Below are 11,332 nucleotides of genomic sequence, written 5' to 3'. Positions count from 1 at the left end.
ATCGTTCCATCGCGTTTTGAGTTTCCTTGTCAGGCTGCCGTCCAGACCTGAGACATTGCATGGGTTTTCCTATGCAGAATATGTTTTCGGGTGACAGCAGTACATGTCTCTTGGCAATTTCGTCTTGACACATTGTCAGACATTGTCTTGGATGCCTTCGTGACCTGCCGTCCAGTAGAAGCGATTTTGCTTGGTTCTGGCAACACTTTCGCTGTTGCTCTTCTTTCCAAGACACTTCAGGCTGAAATGCGAAACGAGGTTAAAGCTTTAACTACTGCTTAGCTGTCGATGACGATGTCATGTTAGCTTTAGACTTGTCAGCTGATGCATTAGTGTTAGATCTGCGGATTTCCTAACAGCAAACACCTTCGCTTGAAATATATTGTAGTGATCCGGCTGTTTAAAAGGAAGCATTATGCCTAACTCCCGATAGTATATCTCCGCATCAACTCTGTCCACCATTTTCGAGCCATCCGTATAACAGTTTACGCCAAGCACCTTTTTCTATGTTTACTCTGAAACTTCCTTTACATTTGAAATGTGGAAACATATAGTATAGTCTGTGCTTGCCGAACCGCCATTACCCACTGAGCTATGCCTGAAGGTTCTATGTGTAAATTCTCCTACAGCCGATAATTGCCCACCGATTTTGCTGCTCAGCTTTCAATAAAGAGATCTATAGGTGGCGGGTTTAGCACTAGATCAAGAGTCACCATTTGAGTGGTTCTTAGAGCTCCTGTTATGCTTAATACAACATAACTGAAAATATTTGTATTTCTTGGAGCGAACACCCTTTGCAAAAGAATGTGGATAGTAGCCGAGCTAATAAACTGAAATAAAGGTTTGCGTCGCCTCTTCGTAAGGCCTTCGTTCGAAACAAATTTTCCAGCAATAAAAAAGGTCTTGTTCCTCGTCAAACAATAATTTACTCTGTGTACTTTGAAAATGCTTTAGAAGGCGGATCAGAAGATCATCAAAATTAATGCACACACCGAGCAGAGTTTCAAGCGCAAAGTGAATTAGCTTAGAAACATAACCACTATAATGCTAAAAAATTCGACACAGAAGAGGGGATACAAGCTCAATTTTTAAGATTGTTTTTATAAAATCTTTAGCTTATTCTCCTTGGCGTCTTTGAGAAAGTTGGAGTTCAACCGCCAAGATTAATAACTTGAATTTGTGGCTTCAATCAAATTAGGAGATAATTCCATCTTTATCTAAACACTTATTTTGAAAGCCTCGAAGTAAGCACTTTAGAAACGTTGTCTATATTTTAGTCTTTCTTTTGAAACAAAAACATTCTTCTACTCGTGTATGGACATAATCTGTCGCAGGATAAAGCCATATTTTTTGTCAAAAAAAATTTAAGTTACATCTCGAAAGTAAATATTCTGATGACTCGCAGAGAAAAGGAAAACATATGAAATAGATTCGTATTTATTCGCAAATCCTTTATTGAGCCTAACAGTCGAAATGGCTGTTGTCACTCCTAAGTACTTTCCCAATTTCCGAAAATACTACTTCTATCAGACATCGGCACTCAGTCGATTTGTGGTTGCTGAGTTGAAATATTAGCGTTTGAATTTGCTTGCGCTCAGCCGGCCAGACGTGTGCGGAGCAGAAAAGCAGCTCTAACACGTTGGCAAAATCCCTCGCGTATGTGTGTGTGGGTGCTAAACTACTTGCCTACATATGTATATGGAAGGGTTATTTGCATGCGCGTGTGGCTGGTGACTAATGGCTGCAGTGCGCCAAATGGGCACCACATCAATTTACATTGCACACACTGGCACAAAATACGAAGTCAGTTTGGAGGCGGGGAGCGAAAGGAGTTTTTTAGAAGTAGAAAAATCGAACGATTGCATTTTTTCTTAAATAACGCGTTGTGAAGAAATTTGATGCCAGTGAAATCGACATATCCACACATGTTGGTGCAAACACACAATTACATAAGTGTCGTGAATGTGTGTGTTTTCATATTTGGTAAGTGAAAGCGAAAATAAAGCGCAATTTATGTCATTAAACGAGATAAATCGAGAACTTATTTAAAGCGAATGGAAGGTCGCCTCGCACGAAAGTTGTTATGAGCATGTGAATTTCGAAAAGTGACCACATTTTCGGAGTGAAAACTATTACCTAACCATATGTCTGACTTGCTGAAATGATACTTTGTAATATCTGATATGTATGTATAATTCCATTTAATGGTGGAAAATATTTGCTACGGCGCTAATAGCTATTAAAGTTAGAGCTAACGGTCCAGCTGAGATCACTCTCAGTTTAAGAATCGTGTTTTGTTGGAAAATATTTCACGGTCGCGGAATGAAATTTTAAAACCTCTAATTAAGATAAAATATTAATAATAAACAAAGTGGTCCGTGAAACAGTATCGAAATGATTTAAAAAAAAGCCCAAATCTCTCCAGATACAAAGATAAATTGGCTCACAACCGTCCCGAAATATCCTGACGAAACTTAGAAGAGTGAAACTCGCACAGAAGTTAACGCACTACCCAAAATAATGGGTTGTCAAAGAAAGTTTCTTAAAAAGTAAATTTACAGTGCAAATCTTTGCAGTTTTTTTACAAAAAAAATAATTATTGTGATAACTCACTTTCATTTAAAAATGACAGTTATTTTTATTAATAAATACGCGTCACAGCTAAACATACAGTTATCTTTATCGATTAATAACAGCCAATAAATAAAAAATATGGACCAGTATGGATTAGCATATGAACCAAAAATTAAAATAAATGAAAATATTAAAAAAAATTAGCCACTCATGTTATAGCTTTTGGGTTATACGACCATTTTAATAGAATATCGTACATATCTACATACATACAAATTTATACGCTTATCATTCAATGAAACACTGGCAATTTTCCACATTTTTAATAATGCTGCAATCAAACTAAATAATCGGCTTAGTGACGAATTTAAATAACAGTATGTACATAGCGGAATATAAATGCGAAATTAAATGACAGATTCATATGCAAATAACAGCTTAATTGAAAAGCCCCGGCCTACAATACATAGTAAAACACATTTTATCAGTCACTTTTTTTAGTTCATACATAGTTCTTTTCAAGGGTGATATATTGATTATAGCGACTTTTAACGTTTCAATGCCATTTTTGTAGCAAAATTCGTTCTTTGCTTCGAAATAGACCTCAGTTTCTGCGATCATTTTTTGAGATCTGCGAGCAGGAAATAGCCACTGGAGGTCTGGATCTTAAGGATACGTTAGATGCGGAAACAACTCGAAGCTCAATACATGAATTTTTGTCATGGTTTTCACGGATTTGTGACACGGTGTATTGACTTGGTCAAACAGCTTTTTTTTTCTTTAAATGAAGTCGTTTTTTGACAATTTCGTCCTTCAAAGTGCCTAATAACGCTATGAAATAGTCGCTGTTGATCCTTCTTCACTTTTCAAGATAGTCAATAAAAATTATTCCAGCATATATCAAAATGCAGAGAATATAACCTTGTCAGCCGATTGTTGTGTTCCACGTTATGGACCGTGTTCATCATGTGAAGTCCACTCGGATGACTGTCGCTATGTTTCATCCAGTTTCACATATCGACGTAAAAGCTTGGGTTTATTAGGCCCACCCCTTTGCATAGAGCATTCTCATACCCAAGTGTTCGTGAATCATAAATTGTAGAAGTTCAGTTGATATCTTTACAGTGTCTGCTATCTCGAATACTTCACTTTCCGGTTATTCAAAATAATTTTGTGAATGTCCATTACGTTCCCCGCCTTCGATTCTCGTTTGACCACGCCTAAACTTAGGATATCAAATCTTGATGGTTGATTATTCTTTAGAAAAGTTTTATCAACACGCTAAATTTCTTTTAATCCCTTGTTTTCACAATAACAAAGGTTGCTTCACTCAAAATGATTTAATTCACAAACTAATGATCTTACAGATTTGTCCGGAAAGTAATAGGATTGAGTCGATTAAAAAAATTATTGAACCAATCTTTAAAATTTTTTAAAAACTTTCAAAATAGGCTCCTTCCGCGCCGATGCAGCGCTGCCAGCGCGATTTCCAAGCATTTAAGGCGTCACGGAAGGCATTCTCCGGAATAGCCTTGAGAGCCGTGGTGCATGCTGATTGGATCTCCGCTGTCATCTCAAAATGTTTGTCTTTCATCGGCCTGTTCAAGCAAGGAAATAAACCAAAGGTGAGGGGCCACATCTGGGCTGTACGGTGGCTTTACTCATAAATTTGGGATCACTTTCACACATGTTTAACTTTTCTTGGCACACTTCACACCTTTGTGGTCGTCAGTGAGCACTTTTGGGACCATTTTCACACACACCTTGCATATGTTCAAGTGCTCCGTCGCAATTTCATGAACCACAGATTTTGATAAATTTAACATCTGGGCAAACAAACGAATGCTTAGTCGACGGTCAGTGTTCAAAACTTTGCGGACACGAGTCACATTGTCGGTGTTTGTTGAAGTTGCAGGTCTTATTTTTTTACAATTATTTGTATTCATTCTAACGATTAATAGTTTGTTTGCAAAATTTGACTACTTTAGACTCATACGGAGAGCAGTCGAGCAGCAGAGTTGATATGATTATGATTGAGCTGATGATATTGAATTAATTGTCTAAAACTACCTTGACTAAGTCCAATCAGTTGGTTGGGAATGCAGAATAGTACAACTAAGTTCCAATTAGTGGCGGTGGTTTTTAAATATTGTAATATCACAGTGGAAAGATGACAATAACATTTTCGTGGTTACATATTTTCAGGTTTCACACTGCTCCTTTATGTTCGAGGCCCTCAACACATTGCTAGCTCATTTTTAAACATGTTATCGGCAAGATGACCCACTTGTTTCCCAAGGCAATTTCACACGCATCACTTTAACCAACATACTGTAGACGAACACAGTTTGATTGGATCTCCGACAATGAAATGCTCTTCACTCGTTAAAATACGAAAATATTTTACAAGCTGCAGATCCAAAAGGTTTTTTACAGGCTGTTGATCCAAGGACAGCTGCCAGTGCACGTGTATGTGTGTAAATATATACAGCTGTAATTGAAAGCCACTCTTGTCTAGTTTAAAAACACATTAAACTTCCTTCCGTTCTCTCCCTTCTCAAGTGCACGTGAATTAAAAAGTCGTAAGCTCTTAAAAACTAGAAAATAATAACGGCAATCAAAACAGGTGTGTGAGCATCTACGACTTAATATTATAGTCATTTGGTTATGTCCTTCCATATTTTAGAAATTATGAAAAAAAGATTTAAATGTCGTTAGACAAACGACGGCTGTCAGAATGCAAAAACACACTTCGCCATTTGCTTGTTTGCTCTTGAAACGTGAAACATGATTTGCCTTGCATAACCTGTCACATTCGTTCCACAGCGAAACACCAACGCCCCTTCCAGCTGGAATTTCATTAATCATGCACTGTGCTCATGTGCCGTTTTCATTAATTTTCACTGTACGGTCTTGACTTTCGGTAATTGTAATTCTTGACATCAATTCGCCATGACCACCTGTGGTCCTTGCACAGGGCAAAAACTGCAAAAGGGCCACACCGGAAACATGCGAAACGAAAAAAACTGTGAACCTGCCGTTGCTCGGGAAAAGTTAACTCACACGAAATGTGTTACACTGTCCAGCCGATGTTGGGTGTAGAAAGGAAAAAAGTACAAAAAGTACGAAGTGGGGAATAGGAACGGGGCAAACGGATGTACGCACGCAGTCAACAAAAGTGCCATATGTATATAATGAGAGCGCACAAGCCGAGATCCAACAACATTCGGCGAGTGGTGTATCACATTCAAATAAAATCATTTGGTTAACCACTACCGGCAACTGCTGCCTACCATACGCCGCAGTCTTTCGTCAAATCGCAGGGTTCTACTACCAATTCCGTCGATAAAATGGTAGGTATATACTTAGATATGTCGAGGGTGTTAAATGCAGTATTCTCAGGGTTTACCGGTAATTCTCATTGTGCGCAGAAAAATCTTATTTTCTTTCCATTTCGTCGCCCCTCTAATCGTATCTAAACTTAGAGATATTAGAACAAGCGGTTTATTTTAGGTTACCTTTGATGTCAGTCCTTGGTGATGTCATAAAATTAGAACTCCTCCTTCGAACTAATGACCAATAAAAATTTGCACAATTTCTATTCCCATCAGTCCAGTGGGACATCTGAAGGTGATGTGAAGGTGAAGCTCACAAGAATTTAAGTCTTGATCTCGCAAACTCGGGACAATCAAGAATAAAATGTTGAGATGTTCTTCTAAAGATCCTGCAGCTGGCGTCGGGTAAGATACTCAACCCTACAGCATGGACTGCATTATGGTAAGGACCTGTTAGAACCACTATAGATTGCTTACGATAGATATTGGGCCAAAAGGATCTTGCGATGGCACATGAACTGATGGCAGCCCAGTCTTGTTCAAGTTTCGCGAAGCCCAGCTATCTTGTTCTCGAAATAAAGAGGACAAGAAAGAACCGATACGTTTCCATTCTACTGCCGGCGGTCCTTCGATTCCGAGATTAGGCGTTCCTTAACCACCCTTGATCGCACGGTTAGTGAGTTCAAACGAGCTCGACACTTCCTTGAAGGAGCTGCCTTTAATGGCAGCAACCTCGGCTCGAAAAATACTGCAATACTTAAGAAGTCTGGAACTGAAGTTGATAGAGAGCGGGTAGTGGAAGCCAAAACAAATACCGATTATAATTGTATAAACTGGTAGCACCTGTAGTTTTTGACTTGGTCAATTATGTACTTCCGAAATCGATGGACTCATTTTCCATGCCATAGAAATGCAACTTCGCATGTGCCCAAAAGCATTCGAGTACGTCCACAAATTCCTTTTTAGAAGTCCAAAGCGATGCACCCTTACATGCAGTACATCACAAGTATTTGTCTGCAACCCAATTATTCGGTTGCTGGTCGGCGCTGAAGAGGTCGTGCTTTCATTTTCGTTCATTTTGCGAATGTCACGTCCGTCATCAGCGTCTGCATCAGCTGTGACCCATCAGCGCGTGTTACGCACGCACACAATCGCACGAAATCATATCTCGCTTGACCTTCACACGCCCCTGCCGGCTTACACACCTCCCACCAATTGTGGGACTATGTTTATGTGTTTTACTTTTAATTTCCTCGGCGAGTAATTCAGAGCAAATAATGCAAAGCAAAAACAGTGGCCGTCGGCTGTTGTGGGCTCATATGCTCTGTTCTTTTCTGCTTATTTCATGTGTCACATTTTTGTTGCCTTTTGCTTGAGTTACTATACCACTTAAAAGTACATTTGCGTGGCGACGACAAAGCGGTTCATAGGTCATATGAGGTAGCAGGCCCGAGGCATGGTCGGCTGTTCGTTTGAAAAGGGTTTTTATATTGTAGACGGCATTGCATGTGGAAAGATGGCTTCCGTTGCTTTGAAAACTTTGCTCGATTGTGTTGGCAGTAATTTTTTGAAAGAGTTTACACACCAGTCAGAAAATACCTTATAAGAATTGAGTTCATTTGAGCATTTCAAGGTATACTCATTTCTATTTTGAGACCTGACGGTGTCTAAAGAACTTCATGCACCTAACGTTTGTACCTTCTCAGCGGTTGGTGAGTTTATTTATTCTAGAATTTTACGAATATCCTAAATCTCCAGCATTATCCACTTCTGTATATTCTGAGCTTGTTTTATAGTCCGTTTACTCCGTTTCGAAAGTAAGGTGATAGTATTTCCGCTGTTGTTGTCTCCTCTCACCTTACTTTCGAAACGACTAAAAGTCAAATTCACACTAACAACTTGTTGTCTACGCCTCTCTTGCTCGTTTTGCGTGTGCTCCTTTTCTGTGCTTGTTTATGGACTTGTTTGTGATACGCTTTAAGAGCAAAACTTTTCGATAAAGTGATTAGTTCGTTTGATATTTCAAAAATTCACTTGCTTTCTTCACTCCTCGCAAGCTTCTGTGACCTTCAGGCAAGTACTCTCGTTTGCTTTTGTCGAATTTGGCTTGGGTGTGACATTCCATGCTCACAATCACTTTCGCTTTCCTCTTCGTTTTAGTTTTGCTAGTCACATTTTTGCTTTTGGCAGAAAGCAAAGTGTTAAAGTTTTAAAAGAGTTTACATGTTGACAGTCAATTTTGACTTTTAAGCTCTTGGTCATTTGATGCACGCACTGCCGAAGCGCCTGCCGAGAGCGGTGTTAAGACTTATTTCAGTTACTGAAGTTCTACTCATTTTTAAAGTGAAAGCCTTTTAGATATCATCTCAAAATTTTCCGTTCATTTGTCGCATTACAGGTTTTTATATTTTCATACATGTGGATGTGTTTTAAGAGGCTACTCTAATTTGCTTGTAGCAGCGACTTTTTTGTTCACTCGAGTGAATGCATAATGATTACATATTCTCGGAAGTAACAAGTACTGACACAAAAAGTTGTTGTCTGCTTTTCAGCGCGCATTCAAAATGAACCAGTACGATGTGTCCGTAAAATCTGTAGAACTTTTTGTGGCGACAATTGGAGACGACATCTGAAGGCAAAGAGGCTTTGACGTGAAGTTTATACATCCATATATTTAGTATATTAATAAACTTATTATAATAATATAATAAGTAATAATTAGTAATGCATTTTGCGATAGTTCGGCGGGAAAACTTAGATGAGCTGCCAACTATAATTAAATATCAACCTGCTCCCATAGCTCTTCGTATATTGTTCACCCTACCGCTTTAGCTCAACTTTTATTGCGTTCAGGACAGGTGCGAAGCTGTCTTATCTATTAAATCTATTCCGGACATACATTCGTGGATAGATAGACAACATGAGGACTTGGATTTCCACCTGACCCAAATACTCAGTGGGCATGGGTGCTGTGGACTTTAGTCTAGTGTTATGATTTTAGTCCATATTGACCGACGAACTCAAAGTGACTAGAAGACTCTGAACACGTACTCTTTTATTGCCCTCGTTGTTCAAGTAGAAAAGAAAAACCGAAAATCACCCTTGGAAATAGTCTCAGGATGGATAATTTGAGCGAGTCCTCTGTAAAATAGAAAGCTGATAGCGAAGCGGCAGCTCTAATTATGACAATATTGAGACTTTTACAATAGATTAGGCGTCATTTAGTCCGTAGAATAGAAGAGACCCCAATGGCTCCTTCTCTTGCATGAGGTAATCCTTACTTTATCCAGTGGCCTCGTGGCAGAGACATGTAATAGGTGTTAGGTTTAGCGGACTTTGGCTTTTGATGCTTCCTCCTGCTATAAAAAACGATGAAATTGATGAAGGCAGTGGACGCCCAAAAGAGGTTAATAATAAGGAAAATATCAAAAAAGTTCGTAAAATCATTTGGGATGCCCATATAGAGCAGTTCTCCGAGAGAGCTGAGACTCTAAAGATACCAAAGAAATTTATTTAATTTATTGTTTATGAATATTTGGGTATGCGAAAGTTCGGTGCAAAGTGGACGCCGTGTAAGCTCATTTTTGACCAAAAATAATGACGAGTTGAATATTCGGAGTAGCGTTTGGTGATGTTAAAACGCAATAAACCCAACCTTTTGCATCGCTATGTGACAATCGAAGAAACATGGGTGCAAAATTTCACCAATTTTGAAAGTCCAACCGACAGCCATCCGAGTGAAGTACACACGTTGAACCCGTTCCAAAGAGTTGAAAAACGCAACTGTCCGCTGACAAGACTATGATGTCTGTATTTTGGGATGCCTATGAAACATTTTTTATCGATTATCATAAAAAGGGAAGGACTATAAACAGCGACTATTACATAGCATTGTTGGTCCCCTTGAAAGATGAAACTGTTACACAGGCGCATTTTAAGAAAAAGAAATTCATGAGTTAGGCTTCGATTTGCTTCCGCGTTCATCGTGTTCTTCAGATCTAGCTCACAGCGAGTATTCCTTGTCCTCAGATCCCAAAACAATGCTAGCTGGGAAAAAATAATAAAGAGGTGAACGCCGAAACTGAGGTCTACTTTGAAGCAAAGGACAAATCGTAGTAGAAAAATGGTATCGAAAGTCGCAGAGTCGCTATAAGGAGTGCATGACCCTTGAAGGAAGCTATGTTAAATAAAAGCAAAGTGTTTTATTATGGTAGGCATGTGTGTTTTGAATTGACCTATTGCTGATATATATTGTTACCACTTATTTTAGAGGTAAGATAACCGGACTACATTGTGTAGAAATATTTTTCGACTGAATATAAATTGGTCTGAGAAGACAAGCTACTCAAAACCATTCAGTCGTAGTATGGAATCTACTTCCACCATATCTAAGCGATAATAGAACGAAAGCGCAGGGTTCTGGGCTTAACCAAGCTTGTTTCGGTGTCTTCATTTGAGGAGGTGGATATAGAGAATGTCCTTTAATGTGTAAGAAAGGATTGGATCAGAAAGTAAAATTCTGTGCTAGCTAGAAATTAAACTCACAACATTTGTTGTAGAGGAAAAATATTTTATATTGAGAAGGGCCGCGCAGCACCAACGGGTTCCAGGAAGAATTATGTAACTGCACGCGAATAAAACTCAAGATATAATGGCGAAAGTGACAAGTCCGTTTGTAATAGCGGTGCACCGAAGCAACAGAAACATTAAACAAGAAACAAGGCGTGTTGTTGCAGCTTAATAAAATCCTTCGTAAAACAGCAACAACTGCACAGACGCACGGCATGTTGACACTTTCAAGAATTTATGGCATATGTGTGTTTTAGTGTTGTTGGTGTGGATGTAAGCGTGCGGTGATGTACAAACATGCGCACAATGTTTACCAAATAAATCCATGTACACAAACACACATAGGTGCATGTGTAAGTGCCATGTTTGATGGCATTCTTGACCTCATGATTTTGCCAACAGCAATACGGCGGCACACATATGCACGATCACCACAGCTGTAAACCGCATAGGAATGCTCGCAGTCTGCACAGCGTTGACAGCTGCAACAAATGGCGCGCGCTCAGCTGCTCATCTAACTCGGCCCAAGTGCGGAATGCCGTCTGCGCACTTTCCTTTTTGCGTGCGCGCCATTGCCAACTGCACGCGTGTGTGTGTGCGTGTGCGGGAAGGACCCAAATGCGTTCGCACTACGCTCTACACAGCCGAATGAATGTGTGACGCGCGTGTGTGTTTGTGTGCGTCCAAGTGCTGGTGACAGCAACGGCGATTCCACAAGAAAACTGAGGTTACGTATACGCCACGCTGACTTGGTTGGTGGCTTGGCTTTGTCAGCGGCGCTGGTTTGGCTTGTATCGCGGTGAAATGTTTTGATGTTGCGGTCAGCAGCTTTGCTGTTTTTGGCACTGCAACTA

The 11,332-nt window shown here is 39.6% G+C and overlaps 1 protein-coding gene across 4 annotated transcripts in view; it reads right to left on the bottom strand.

The window, feature by feature from the left end:
* The window catches only part of LOC126756393 (inositol-pentakisphosphate 2-kinase), a 214,613-nt gene that overhangs the window by 149,997 nt on the left and 53,284 nt on the right, over positions 1-11,332 (bottom strand). The window lies entirely within an intron of this gene.

Source organism: Bactrocera neohumeralis, chromosome 4, assembly GCF_024586455.1.
Source record: "Bactrocera neohumeralis isolate Rockhampton chromosome 4, APGP_CSIRO_Bneo_wtdbg2-racon-allhic-juicebox.fasta_v2, whole genome shotgun sequence".
Classification (NCBI taxonomy): domain Eukaryota; kingdom Metazoa; phylum Arthropoda; class Insecta; order Diptera; family Tephritidae; genus Bactrocera; species Bactrocera neohumeralis.
This window is presented reverse-complemented; position numbering and strand designations above follow the sequence as displayed.